Here is a 15,364-nt window from a genome sequence, read left to right on the forward strand (position 1 = left end):
GTGGCTCAGTCAGTTAAGTGTTTGACACTTGATCTCAGTTTGGGTCTCTGGGTCATGGGTTTAAGCCCCATGTTGGGCTCCAAGCTGGGCATGGAGCCTGCTTAAAAAAGAAAATCAAATAGTAAAAAGGACCTGTGTGGATATTCAACAACCACTGGGATTTGAACAGAGAAAAATAATGTTCAAAAAAAGAAATGCACAATGATGTGCAAAATGGATTGGGGAGAGACTAGACCCTTGGTCCTGAAGGAATGGTCTGTAGACCAGGAAATGTCAGCATCACCCCGAAGTTTGTCAGAACCGCAGAATCTCCAGCCCTGACTCAGACCTACTGAATCAGAATTTGCATTTTAACTTTAGGGGATTTAGAAGTACCTCAAGCCTGCATCAGTGAGGGCCAAACCAGGGGTTTCAAACCCAGTCACCCAAATAAATGAGCCCACTGTGAGGAGAGAGCAGATGGCAGAACGACCCTGCCCCTTCTTGCTCCCGTGGGGGCGGGACCCTCAGGTGCAGCCCTGAAGATTGTGGTCATGCCAGAACAGAGGCATTGCCAGGACTTCTGATTTGCCAAGAGAAGCGTGAAATCCAGAGTCCAATGTGAAATCTCCTGACTTCTTAATCTGACAAGTTTTTAAATTGTGCTTAATTTTGAGATTTTTTTTTAAGATTTTATTTATTTATTCATGAGAGACACAGAGAGAGGCAGAGACACAAGCAGAGGGAGAAGCAGGCTCCATGTAGGGAGCCCAATGCGGGACTCAATCCCGGAACTCCAGGATCACGCCTTGGGCTGAAGGCAGGCACTCAACCGCTGAGTCACCCAGGTGTCCTGAGAATTAAAACAAAAAACAAACAAACAAAAAAAAACCCAGAAAAAAAATAAAACAAGTTTGTTTTCTTCTAACCAGAGAGGAAAGGGAGGGAGGAAGGAAAGATGAAAAGAAGAAAGGAAAGAAAGAAAGAAAGAAAGAAAGAAAAGAAAGAAAGAAAGAAAGAAAGAAAGGAAAGAAAGAAAGAAAGAAAAGAAAGAAAGAAAGAAAGAAAGAAAGAAAGAAAGAAAGAAAGAAAGAAAGAAAGAAAGAAAAGAAAGAAAGAAAGAAAGAAAGAAAGAAAGAAAGAAAGAAAGAAAGAAAGAAAGAAAGAAAAGAAAAAGAAAAGAAGGGAGGACTCTAGAACTCCATAGGCTAAAGCGGAAGCATCTGGGAGTAGCAATTTGTAGATCTGATAACTTATATATTATTATGGAGCAACAGAGTGAGAGAGGGGTTAGGTTAGGACTGCCTCCCAGACTTTGGGAGCAGTGCCTGGGAGAATCATGGAAGCAGGAAAGAGTGGAGAGAGAGCAGGCCAGCCTCCAGAAAAGTTGGCTAGTCCTGTTTCTGATACGATGAGTTACTTGGAGGCTTCTCTTACCCATGGCCATGGAGGGGGATATACCATGTTGCCCTCAGTAAGAATGAGGAAGGCTTGGTGTACTTAGGGATATGGGACTATCTCCAGGTTATGTTCATCAAACCAAGCAGGCTATGAAATAGTGTGTATGGTATACTGTGGGTCTTGGTTAAGAGCAGGCAGTTTGTTTGGGAAGTGAGCTAGAAACACTAGAAAAGTAATGAAGAAGTGAGACAGGGAAGAGCAGCCTATAATAAGTGGCTTATTCAACCAACTACTACTGCAGACAGGAAGTCCAGGAAGATGCACTGAAGCCTAATCCTGCTGAGAAGCTCTGGAACCAGCGTAGAACTCCCACTCTGAATTATCCTACCAGATGGATGGGTGGAGAGTCAGTGTTAAGACTTTAATTCAAATCTAAGCATTAGGAAACATCAACAAACCCAAATAGAGGGACACTCTACAAAACAAGTGACTTGAATTCTTCAAACATATCCACAACATGAAAAATAAAAAGAGGCAAAGAACCTCCTCCAGATTGAGAGAGATTAAAGGGACGTGACATGCAAATGCAACTCCTGATCCTTAGTTGGACTCAGGATCAAAAAGAAAAAAATAGGGGTGCTTGGGTGGCTCAGTTGGTTGATTCTCCTCTCTGGGCTCTGGTATCTCAGAGTCAAGATGGAAAACACAATGCCTCCCTGCGGCGTGAGAGTGAGAAGCATGTGGCACAAAGAGCATCTGGCACCTGGTCAGAGACACACGTACATGTTCACTTGAACTTCAGTTTCACAATTTTGCCTTGAGCCAATACATACATGTGAGAAAGGAGTCGGTATCCAGAATATATGAAGAATTCTTTTTTTCTCACCATGATGAAATGCTCTTTATTATCATTGAAAACCACTTATTACTTGTCTATAGGCACATAGCATACATTTCCATATCTAAAGTTTATCTGTTGGGTATTTTACATGAAAAAGAGCTTTATTGATGGCCTACCTCCTAGGTTGTGGTGAGGATGAATGAGAATAACAATTGCAACCTCTTTGGAAGAAGCAGTATCTTTTTTTTTTTTTTTTTTAAGATTTTATTTATTTATTCATGAGAGATACAGAGAGAAAGACAGAGACAAAGGGAGAGTGAGAAGCAGACTCCATGCAGGTTGTCCAATGTGGGACTTGATCCCAGGACCCCGGGACCATGGCCTGAGCCAAAGGCAGATGCTCAACCACTGAGCCACCCAGGTACCCCTGGAACAAGCAGTGTCTTGAGAAGAGTGAAGTGCTCAGGAAATGTTACTACCCCTACTCTTATTTTTTCACTATTATTATAATGGACTCAGAGAGGTTAAGCAATTCTTCAAAGCTCACAGAGCTGGGTTTTTCCAGCCTGGCTCTGGGTGTGTATCCTCACTACCTTAGCACTCATTACTTCTTATCCAGACTTTGCATCACCTTCTAAGTAGTCTTTCTCTCCATCTCTTTGCCCATTGCTCCATCCTTCACACTAGTGACAATGAGTTTCTTCACAAACATCTTAAAAATGCCCACATGGGGTATTAGTAGACTCACTCAGTGAGCCACCCAGGGGCTCAAGAGTCCCATTGACTGCTTCTGTATGCCACTCACCTGGCTTCTCTGTGCTTTTGTTTCTAGTGGCCTATACTGCACAGCTGACCTTGGAAGGCACACATTGTCATTTCTTCAACATTTTTTGATTACACAGGTCTGCCCTATTCACTATGGGGGAGAACTACCCTGTAAACCATTGATCTACCTGTAAACCATTCCTAAGTGTGTGAATAACAGGAAATGAGATCATTGGGGGCCATAGAGAAGGTTGGCTATCACAATCCCCTTCCAGTCTTCTCTCTCATCTACTATTTTTCTCTTTTACTAAATATAGTGTCTTTTGTAGGAAATGATACTGGTTGCTAACCCAACTGCCATTCCCCCTTGTTAACAGAACACTAGTTCATTCAAATTTTATTATTCAGGATTCTTAGTGGCAGGCAACATAGTCTATACTCTAGCAGAAAATGATATGTGTTGCTTACAGAATCATTGGCAGGGCTGAAGAAACATGGTCTGTGCTAGTGGTGGGCAAATTATGGCCAGTTCTGGATAGCTTTGTCTGTTAAGCATCCGGTTCTTTTTTTTTTTTTGTAAAGATTTTGTTTATTTATTCATGAGAGACAGAGAGAGAGAGAGAGAGAGAGAGAGAGAGGCAGAGACACAGGCAGAGGGAGAAAGCAGGCTCCACGCAGAGAGCCTCATGTGGTACTCGATCCCAGGACTCTGAGCCCTGAGCCCAAGGCAGACACTCAACCACTGAGCCACCCAGGCATCCCATGAGCCATCCAGGTGTCCCAAGCATCCGGTTCTTGATTTCGGCTCAGGTCATGATCTCAGAGTCCTGAGATTGAGCCCTATATTGGACTCCACACTCAGTGAGGGATCTGCTTGAGATTCACTACTTCTGCCCCTCTCCTCACTCATGTTCTCTCTCTCTCTCTCTAAATTAATAAATACAATATTTAAGAAAATGGTTAAGAGGGCAGCCCCGGTGGCACAGCGGTTTAGGGCTGCCTGCAGCCTGGGGTGTGATCCTGGAGACCCCGGATCGAGTCCCACATCGGGCTACCTGCATGAAGCCTGCTTCTCCCTCTGCCTGTCTTTCTCTCTCTCTCTCTCTCTGAATAAATAAATAAAAAATCTTTAAAAAAAAAAAAAGAAAAGAAAATGGTTAAGACGGCAAATTTAATGCTGTGTGTTTTTTACTGCAATGAAAAAGAAGTTACAGAATGAACCCCCAGACCACACAGAACTGGGGTGCCAAGAGTTCTGTTGTCCCTGCCACAGTTAGGATGTTGCAAATGAAGAAGCTGCTGCCATACCTACCACCTCCAGGACCCCAACCTCAATGCCAAGTTCACACTAGCAAGTCACTATTCTCTGAGTATTGTCTCTCCTCCACGTGACTCAGCTTTCATAGAGAAAATCACATGAGCATTTTGACAGGTCGAAATGTTGTTTTAGCTTCTAGCCTTTGTAGTCCAGGAAGATGCACTAGAAAATGAATCCCGAAATCAACCAGCAAAAGGCATCTTTTCAGGTATTCCCAATATAAGAGCAAATCCTGAATAGTCCAACTCCATGGTTTTCAAACATTATAATCACCCAGATGGTTTGTTAAAACACTGATTCCTGGGTCCCACCCCCAGAGTTTCAGATTTAGAAAATCTGGGGGTGGGGCCCACTCCAAGAATTTGTCTTTTAAAACAATTCCCAGTTGATGCTGCTGGCTTAAGGATTACCCTTTGAGGGGCCTTTCTGATCAGTTGAGCTGATATATGAGGTTCTTCTTCTCCTTCTCCCTCTTTTCCCTCTTTTCCTCCTTTCCTCTTCCTCCCCCTCCTCCTCCTGCTCCTCTCCTCCTCCTCCTCCTCCTCTTCCTCCTCCTCCTCTTCTCCTTCTCCTTCTCCTTCTCCTTCTCCTTCTTCTTCTTCTTCTTCTTCTTCTTCTTCTTCTTCTTCTTCTTCTTCTTCTTTTCTTCCCTTTCTCCTACTCCTCCTTCTCCTCCTCCTCCTCCTCCTCCTCCTTCTCCTCCTCCTCTTTAAGATTTTGCTTTTTAGGGGCACCTGGGTGGCTCAGTGGTTGAGTGTCTGCCTTTGGCTCAGGTCATGATCCTGGGGTCCTGAGATCGAGTCCCCCATCAGGCTCTCCACAGGGAGCCTGCTTCTCCCTCTACCTATGTCTCTGTCTCTCTCTGTGTGTCTCATGAATAAATCAAAATAAAATCTTAAAAAAAAAAAAGATTTTAAATAATCTCTACCCCCACCACAGGGCTACTCATAACCCTGAGATCAAGAGTCGCAGGCTCCCCTGACTGAGCCAGCCCAGGCATCCCTAGTTGTGAGGTTCTGGTGATGACCATTGGAAAAGAGTTCCTTGCTCTGAAAAAATAAAATGCATAGGATAAAATGGTCACTCTTCTTCGGTTGGGCATTGCAGTCACCTGCATATGACACCAGGAGCTGTGGAGCCATCTTGCAACCCCGAGGGGAGGTAGGCTGCTTTGTTGATGAGATGGGACAACAGATGAAAAGAACCTGGGTCTTTGAAGATGTCATCAAGCCACTCATCAGCACAAACCCATCCTTACCTCTGGGCTTCTGGCTGTCAGACAGAACACATTTTCCTTACCTCCTTATATTCATTATCTCTTCCACAGAAGTAGAACTTAGCATTCTGTGTGAGTTTCAGCCCAAAGCAATCTAGTACATATACATTTTAATCTACTTTTCACTTACATTCCGGGAACGCTTTTTCCTGTCATTTGCTATTTCTGTACATCATCAAACAGAATGGTTGTAGAACACTTGTGCTGCAATGTATTTAACAATTTTCTCTTATTAGACACTCGGGAGACTTCCAAATTTTTATCAGTATAAACCATGCTACGATAGACATCAATGGCCATAAATCTTTGCATACATCTCTAATGATTTCCTTAGGATAAACTTCAATGAGTAGTCTTGAAAGATTAAAAGGCAGACATGTTTTCAAAGTTTTACAATGTGTATTACTAAGGTTTCCAGAAAGGTTGTACCAATTTAACACTATCATCAGGAATGTGGGAGAGTTTTCACCTCCTCACATTGTCACCAGCACAATGTGTCGCGCTTTCGGACATTTTTGCCGATTTGAGAGGCAAAACATGCTTCCTTGTTTTGATTTACATTTTCTATAACCAGTATTTGTCATGATATAAATTAAAGATAAAAAAGTTGTATCTTGGGACACCTGGGTGGCTCAGCAGTTGAGCGTCTGCCTTCAGCTCAGGGCGTGATCCCAGGGTCCCTGTGAGGAGCCTGCTTCTCCTTCTGCCTGTGTCTCTGCCTCTCTCTCTCTGTCTCTCATGAATAAATAAATAAAATCTTTAAAAAAAAAAGTTGTATCTTAATTATCTATATCACTTAAAGTCTGTATTTAAAAAATTGATTTGTGAAAAAAAAATAAAATAAAAAAAATAAAAAATTGATTTGTGGACTCTATTTTTATGCCCTGAATAAGCTGATAAGCTATTTCCACATATAATTTCCATTTAAAGAAATTAGGTAGGGAAGACATGATGGGGAGCAAATGGCAGGTAGCAGCTTGGGGACAGTATTTATTTATTTATTTATTTATTTATTTATTTATTTATTTATTTATTTATTGAGGGGACAGTATTTTGAAGTGTGGTGACAAGGGTTGCTCTAGCAGAGGCTGTCCTTAGAGGCTGTCTGCTTGTGCAAATAAGTGTCTGCAGAACTGTGGTGAGGCAGCCCCAAAGAGCAGGCACCTATAAACACCAGAAGAAGAAATAATCCATTTCAAAATCAGATTTTTCGGCAGTGATCAGCATTTTCTGACACACAGTTCCACACCTCTATATGTTGGATCTAGATTCTAGAATAAACTTGTTATTAGGGGATCCCTGGGTGGCTCAGCGGTTTGGCGCCTGCCTTTGGGCCCGGGTGTGATCCTGGAGCCCTGGAGCCCCAGGATCGAGTCCCACGTCAGGCTCCCGGCATGGAGCCTGCTTCTCCCTCCCTCTGCCTCTCTCTCTCTCTCTATCATAAATAAATAAATCTTAAAAAAAACTTATTAAAAGAAAATCAGAACAAGCAAATAAATATAGATCCCACCTCTCCAGAGGATGGCCAACACTGGGCTAAATGCCTCAGAAGGTTTTTTCCTTTTTTTTTTTTTTTTTTTTTAAAGATTTTATTTATTTATTCATGATAGTCACAGAGAGAGAGAGAGGGGTAGAGACACAGGCAGAGAGAGAAGCGGGCTCCATGCATCGGAAGCCCGACGTGGGATTCGATCCCGGGTCTCCAGAATCGCGCCCTGGGCCAAAGGCAGGCGCCAAACCGCTGCGCCACCTAGGGATCCCTTTTTCTTTGTTTTTAATTGAAGTATAGTTGACACACAATGTTACATGAGTTTCAGACGTACAACATAGTGATTTGACAGGTCTACATGTTATGCTGTGCTCGCCATAAGTATAACTCCTGTCACTGCACCACGCTACTGCAATACCATTGACTATATTCCCTATGCTGTACCCTTCATCCCCATGACTTATTAATTCCGTAACTGGGAGCCTGTATCTCCCTCTGCCCTTCACCCATTTTTCCCATAGCCCTATCCTCTGGCAACCCCAGTTTTCCTCTGAATGAGTCTTCTATCTGTTTTGCTTGTTTGTTGTTTTGTCTTTAGATTCCACATGTAAATTATATGGTACTTATTTCTCTCTGACTTATTTCACTTAGCATAATACCCTCAGTCTATCCATGTTTTCATAAATAGGAAGATCTCATCCTTTTTATGGCTGAGCAATATTCCATTGCATGTATACATCACATTTTCTTTATCCATTCATCTATTGATAGACACTTAGGTTGCTTCCATATCGTGGCTATTGTAAATAATGCTGCAATAAATGTAGGAGTGCATGTTATCTTTTTGTTTTTTTTCTTGAGTGTCCTTTTTTTTTTTTTTTTTTAAAGTTTTATTTATTTAGGTAATCTCTACACCCAACATGGGGCTTGAACTCATGACATCAAGAATAGCAAGGGGCGGGCAGCCCCAGTGGCGCCGCTGTTTAGTGCCGCCTGCGGCTCAGGGCGTGATCCTGGAGACCCTGGATCCAGCCCCACGTCCGGCTCTCCACATGGGGCCTGCTTCTCCCTCTGCCTGTGTCTCTGCCTCTCATTCTCTCTCTGTGTTTCTATGAATAAATAAAATCTTAAAAAAAAAAAATAGCAAGGGGCGGGCACCCCTTTTTGTTCGTTTTTTCTTTTAAAAAATTTTAAATTCAGGGATCCCTGGGTGGCACAGCGGTTTGGCGCCTGCCTTTGGCCCAGGGCGCGATCCTGGAGACCCGGGATCGAATCCCACGTCGGGCTCCCAGAGCATGGAGCCTGCTTCTCCCTCTGCCTGTGTCTCTGCCTCTCTCTCTCTCAATCTGTGTGACTATCATAAAAAAAAAAAAAAAAAAAAAAATTTAAATTCAATTAATTAACATAATGTATTATTGGTTTCAGAAGTAGAGGTTAATGAATCATCAGTCTTATATAATACCCAGTACTCATTATATCATGTGCCCTCCTTAATGTCCATCACCCAGTTACCCTATCCCCATCCCCTCCCCTGCATCAACCCTCTGTTTGTTTCCTATGAATAAGAGTCTCTTACAATTTGTCTCCCTCTCTGATTTTATTTTTTCCTCTCTTCCCCTATGATCCTCTGTTTTGTTTCTTAAATTCCACATATGAGAGCTTGTGATAATTGTCTTTCTCTGATTAACTTATTTCACTTAGCATAATATCCTCTAGTTCCATTCATTTCACTGCAAATGGCAAGATTTCATTTTTTGATGGCAGAGTAGTATTCTATTGTATATATATACATACCACATCTTCTTTATCCATTCATCTGTCGAGGGACATCTGGGTTCTTTCCATAGTTTGGCTATTGCAGGCACCCCTTTTTGAATTAGTTTTTAAATTTTCTTTGGGTTAAGATATCCAGGAGGCTTTTTTACATGGGAGATCTGGTTAGCATGAGTTCATGGAGGAGAGACACATCCAGGTGCACTCTTGCCCATTAAAAATATCTTATTAAAAACCTACCATATACAAAAATGAGGCCAGGTCTGACAGGGTTACCAGACTTAGTAAATAAAAATACATGATGCCCAATTAAATGTGAACTTCAGATATATAATGAATATTTTTTTAGTATATGGATGTTCCAAACATATATGGCAACTCTAGCTGGAAGGATTCCGTCTTTCTATCTCCTTGAGTTTTTTTTTTTTTTTTTTTATCTCCTTGAGTTTTAACAAAACTCTTCTGGTACTTATCTGAGGCTATTCTTAGAACCACACAGAAACTTAAATGTAAACCTTTTACAAAATACTTGTATATAAAGGCTCATAGCATAGAATATTCCCAACTGGGAGTAATCCCAATGTCCATCTGTGGCAGAAAGAGTAAATAAATGATGGTCTTCATGCAATAGAAGTCTGTGCAGTAGCGAAAAGGATTGAATTTCTGTCACTTTGAACAACGTGAATCAATGTCAGACATTATGTTGAGTTAAAGCCACCAGACACAAAAGAGGACATGCTGCACAATTCTGTATATACAAAGTTCAGGGCAGCCTGGGTGGCTCAGCAGTTTAGTGCTGCCTTCAGCCCCGGGGCCTGATCCTGGAGACCTGGGATCGAGTCCCACGTCGGGCTCCCTGCATGGAGCCTGCTTCTCTGCCTGTGTCTCTGCCTCTCTCTCTATGTGTGTTTCTCATGAATAAATAAATAAAATCTTAAAAAAAAAAAAAAAAGGGAATCTGGAAATAGCCTGTATATAGGAGGCTATTTCCAGACTCCTATAAAGTGTGTGTATCTGTGTATATAAATACATATATATTTACACACACACACATATGTATATGTACATTTTAGCTTATACTTACACAGGTGCATATAGGTAGAAATTCATCAATCAGCTCACTAAGCTGTGTGCTCTATTGTAGGTATTGTGCTCTAGTTTTGCTTTCTTTTAAAGCTCATTTATTGCATCAACATTGCCTTTTTTTTATCTGTCCATCTTAAGTCCCTTTTAAAAATTGTATTTATTTATTTATTCAGGAAAGACAGAGACAGAGAGGGAGAGGGAGAAGCGGGCTCCTTGTAGCAAGCCCGATGAGGGACTCAATCCCAGGACCCCAGGAACACGCCCTGGTCTGAGGGCAGATGCTCAACCACTGAGCTACCCAGGCATCCCGATGCCCCATTTTTTTAAAAAAGGATCTAACCCCCCTCAGACCAAGATCTCTGGTTTTCTCCAGGCCAGTCTCATGCATGAACCCGTTTTGCATCATAATTTTCCTCTCTATGCCCTCCAACTGGGCTGAGTATGATTTATTAAGGGATGTGTTACTGCTGGGGAGTTCCCATCAACTATGTTGATGTTCTGTGTCCTCTTCACCCGCCGTCCTCTCCTGCTTTGGATGCAGTCTCTTGTGCTGGAGGAGCCCCCGGGCCCCACTCCTACTCCTTTCCCTTTATGCTCTTTCCTTCCATGATCCTAGTGAATCCATTGGCTTTAAATATCACATAGCACTGCTGGCTCAGATGTGCACAACTCCAGCCCTATCCTTCTCCCTGAGGCTAGTAAGGGAATCTGGAGGCAGCTATGCAACTGTTTCCTCTGGGGATGTCACAGATGGAAGTCTTTCCACCCCAGCCCCTCCTCCATCCATCCCCCATCGACAGAGTGGCCCCTCACCTATTGGCTGCCTAAGCTCCAAGCTCAGGCACCCCCTGATTCCACTCTTTCCTCTGTGCTCCATATGCAGCCCATTAGCAAGCCCTGTCACTTTTATATCCAAAGTACTTTGATATGTTCCTCATCTCCATTTCTCCTGCTCTCATCCCAGGGCAAGCTACCATCTTCCACCTAAACTGTAATTCCTCCATGTTTGATTTGCTCAACACTTGGGCTTCCTATCCATTCTCCACAGGGCAGTGGAGTGATCTTAAAACAGAAATGCAAAAAAAAAAAATGCAAAAAAAAAACAAAAAACAGAAATGCAAAAAATAATAATAATAAAATAAAATAAAATAAAATAAAACAGAAGTGAGGTCATTGGGAGGTCTGGGTGGCTCAACGGTTAAGTGCCTGCCTTCAGCTCAGGTTGTGATCTTGGGGTCAGAGGATTGAGTCCTACATCAAGCTCCCTGTGTGGAGCCTGCTTCTCCCTCTGCCTGTGTCTCTGCTTCTCTCTCTCTCTGTGTCTCTCATGAATAAATAAATAAAACCTAAAAAAAAAAAAAAAAAGAAATGAGGTCGTGTCACTTTTGCTGGAACCCTCTGATGATTTCCCATCATACTTAGAAGACCTGCTCCATTTAGCCCCCTCATGACCTCCTCTTCAATCTCATTCATTTCGTTTGTCCTCCTACTGTCCACATCCCAATCATATCAGTGGCTCCTCAGTTTCTCAAATGCGTTAAGTTCTTTCCTGCCCTAGGACCTTTGTACTTGTTGCCTCCTCTTTCTGGAAAGTTCTTTTCCCAGCTCTTTGCATAACTGGCTTCTTCAAAGCTCAGGAATAATGTCTCCTTTTTAGTGCTTCTTCATTACCTTACCTCTGATGGCACCCCAATCTGGATCATAGCTTTTTTTATGACTCCTTTTTAGCACTTACCACAGACATAATTAATTTTTATTTACTTATTTACTGGTTGCCATCTCATGTTTTTTTTTTTTTTTTTTTTTTTTTTTTTTTTTTTGCCATCTCATGTCTTAAAAAAAAGTCCACTGAACAGCAACCAGGAACCCAGCCAGACACTGGGTAGACGATTTCTCCTCTATTCTCCATACTTACCAGTATACAGAGTCACTTGGTGCAGGTGAGATGAATTTCCTATCTATCGTTCTGTCAATGGTGTCTAGCCCCATGCCTACCAGGTACATGTGATCATCAGCATGTGATCAAGAATGGCTGTATGAACTTATATCAGATGAGTGAGTGGTGTAGCCAACAGTCTGGACACAAAGGACCTAAATTCCAAGTGAGCTTACATAGCTGGAGACCTTATCAAAAACAAAGAGAATGAAATTTCAAATAAATGAAGTGTAAACATACTCTAGGGAAAGATTGAGTATGTGATTATGGGCTCAAAACCAACTGTGGACTCAGTCCTGCAACTAGATTAGGCCTCTTATACTAATACTTTGTATTTGTAAAGGGATATAAAAAACATTTGCAGAAAACATGTTCACAGTAATGATATCATTCAATGCTTATTCCAGCCGAGGTGGTGGATGGGGCAGACAGAATTATCTTGACTTTGCATATGGGGAGACCTACATATAGGCTGGTAAAATGATTTCCCCAAGGTCATCCATAAGGCAGAGGTGGAGTTGGAACCCTGTGCCTTTCCCCAAGCCTGCGTGAGTTGTATGACACATTTGTTTGAAGATCAAAGAAATATTCTAAAATAAACCTTCACATCCCGTAGTGTATATGCATGTCTTTGTTTCCTAAAGTACACATTCCTGGCTACAGTAGCTTGGACCAATTCACCTCCCTGGGCCTCACTTTCCACCTCAGGGCCTGCTCTAGGTAGGGGCTTCATCTCCACTTTTCTTTTTTCTTTTTCTTTTTTTTTTTCATCTCCACTTTCTTCTGGAGATGGGCCACGTTATTTAAAACAGGAAGCAGGGATCCCTGGGTGGCACAGCAGTTTGGCGCCTGCCTTTGGCCCAGGGCGCGATCCTGGAGACCCGGGATCGAATCCTACGTCAGGCTCCCAGTGCATGGAGCCTGCTTCTCCCTCTGCCTATGTCTCCGCCTCTCTCTCTCTCTCTCTCTGTGTGACTATCATAAATAAATAAACATTTAAAAAAATAAATAAAACAGGAAGCACTCAATTTGGGATGCCTGGTGGCTCAGTGGTTAAGCATCTGCCTTCGGCTCAGGTTATGATCCCAGGGTCCTGGGATCGAGTCCCATCTGCTTCTCCCTCTGCCTATTTCTCTGCCTCTCCCTTTGTGTGTCTCATGAATAAATAAAATCTAAAACAAACAAACAAAAAACCAAAAAACAAACAAACAAAAAACCCCAAACACACCCTATGTATTGAACATAATTTTTTTCTGTCTAGTTATTGCACTTATGACTTAATAAAAATGCTTTGTAATAGACATACAGAAAAACACATATAAGTGTGCAGCCTAATGAAATCTCACAAAGTGAATATGGCTGCATGCCTAGTGCCCAGATCAAGGCATAGAACGTTATCAGCTAATCAGAAGACCTTGTGGGGTCTCTCTCCTTAGTCTCTGTCCCCTGCACAGAGGTGACAGCATCCTGAATTCCAACAGCTTGGGTTAATTTTACCTCTTTCCTACTTTATGTAATTACTGATGGATTTTTGTCCCTTCACTTACCCTTCCCCTCCAGAGACTAAGACCATGAGGTTCTAGACTCAAAAGACTCCTTTACTGAACAAAAGCATTTCCCCAGGCATTTGAGGCCTTTGTGTTTTGCCTCTCCCTCTTGGTTTCCAATTCTTCAGGAACGTAGAGTTAATCCTGAGACAAGCAGAGACAGAGGCAGAGGGAGAAGCAGACTCTCTGTGGGGAGCCCGATGTGGGACTCCATCCCAGGACCCCAAGATCAGAGCCACCCAGGCGACCCCATACTGCATCTTTTATCAGTGCTCAGGCCGGGGTGTTTCCCTCCAACAGCTGAAATCCTTACTACTTACTGAGCATCTACTATGGGGCAGGTATCAAGTGAGGAGCAGCATGCAGTTACACAAATCAAGATATCTGCCCTGGAGGAGCTATCAATTAGTGAGGCAGGGGAACAAGACAGGAAAACAAATTGTTTCAATATAGTTTCATTCTAAATCCTGGGAGGTATGCAGGGGTACATTTACACCAACCTAGGAGCTCAGGGGGTAGATTTCCAGGAGAGGCCAAGGTGGTGGGACTTAAACAATGGGCAAGAATGATCCTGAGGAAAGGTTAAGATGATCCAAGCAGAAGGAACAGCCAAGGCTCTAAAGGGATTTTTGAGGAGAAAACAGAAATGGACACACTCTCCCTCTCCCAACACACTCTCCCTCTCTTGTCCCTCCCCTGTCTGAAGGGATAGGAGGAATTGGAGTCTGAGAAGGAGGTGAGGGGACAATACATGACCAGAGACAGAAGAACCAGTAGGAAGTGCAGCCACAAAGCCAAGGAAGGAGAGATTTTTCCTGACAGAACACAGCACCAGTTGTGCCAAATGCCTCCAGAAAGTTCTAGTAAGTTACACACAGAAAAGATGCCCTAGATTGTGCAATTTGGAGGAAATGGCTAGTTTACTTGCGTAGATTCAGAGGACAGAAGCCAGAGTGCCAGGAGAAGTGAGAGGACGTCAGGACTGAGACAGGGACTGGAGGTGGCTCTTCACTTCTAGAAGGTGAGTGGAGAAGGGGAGAGAGGTACTAGAATGGTTAGGATGTGGGCAGTAGAAAGGGTGGTGAGTGCTGAGATGCATAGGAGGCTGCCTGAGGGAGGGGCATCTCTGGGGAGGCTGGAAGGAGGAAGGGTCCCTCACTGGCAGGTGGGTCTGAGGGACCACATGGTTAGACAGGGACTTTGAGGTTATTGGTGGGGGTGGGGGAGTACAGGTAGGAGAGGTCACTTGTGAAGGACAAATAAAGGGCAGAGGGCTGTTCAGATGGGAGACCCCTCTGGTGTCCTGGTGCAGGCCTTCGTGGCTGACCAGGCTGGGCTTCAGTTGGTTCAGGTGGGCGCACGGCTCAGCTAGAGCACAGTGAGAGGGTTGGGGAGAGAGAGCCAGGAGGCCAGGAATGGGCTGCTGAGTGAGGTCAGGGGGTATGGAGGAGGCTCAAGGGGCACAGAAGTTTGCTTCCTTGAGCACAATGTGCATAAATCCCTGTGCTCTCCAATGTGGACTTGTGTCAGACCCATTCCCCATTCCCAGAACTGGTATTCTGGGGTAAGGGTGTGTACATTTATTTATTATTATTTTTACTAAAAAAATTTTATTCATTCATTCATGAAAGACACACAGAGAGAGGCAGAGGCATAGGCAGAGGGAGAAGCAGGTTCCCTGTGGGAACCGCTGACCTACCCAGGTGCCCCAGATGTGTACATTTATTTTTATTTTTGTTTTTAAAATATTTTATTTATTTATTCATGAGACACACAGAGAGAGAGGCAGAGACACAGGCAGAGGGAGAAGCAGGCTCCCCTCAGGGAGCCCGACGTGGGACTTGATCCTGGGACTCTGGGATCATGCCCTGGGCCGAAGGTAGACACTCAACCCCTGAGCCATCCAGGAATCCCTGGATATGTACATTTAAATAGATATTTTAGCAGATACGG

At 43.2% G+C, this 15,364-nt stretch overlaps 1 protein-coding gene across 1 annotated transcript in view; it reads left to right on the forward strand.

Annotated features, from left to right (window-relative positions):
• Positions 1-14,369: 14,369 nt before the first annotated feature.
• The window catches only part of SLC23A2 (solute carrier family 23 member 2), a 142,121-nt gene continuing 141,126 nt past the window's right edge, over positions 14,370-15,364 (forward strand). The window contains exon 1 of the mRNA XM_072800163.1: positions 14,370-14,432. The gene's annotated coding sequence lies outside the window, so the exon portion shown is untranslated. The remainder of the gene's footprint in view (positions 14,433-15,364) is intronic.

The sequence above is a fragment of the Canis lupus genome, chromosome 26 (assembly GCF_048164855.1).
Source record: "Canis lupus baileyi chromosome 26, mCanLup2.hap1, whole genome shotgun sequence".
Lineage (NCBI taxonomy): Eukaryota > Metazoa > Chordata > Mammalia > Carnivora > Canidae > Canis > Canis lupus.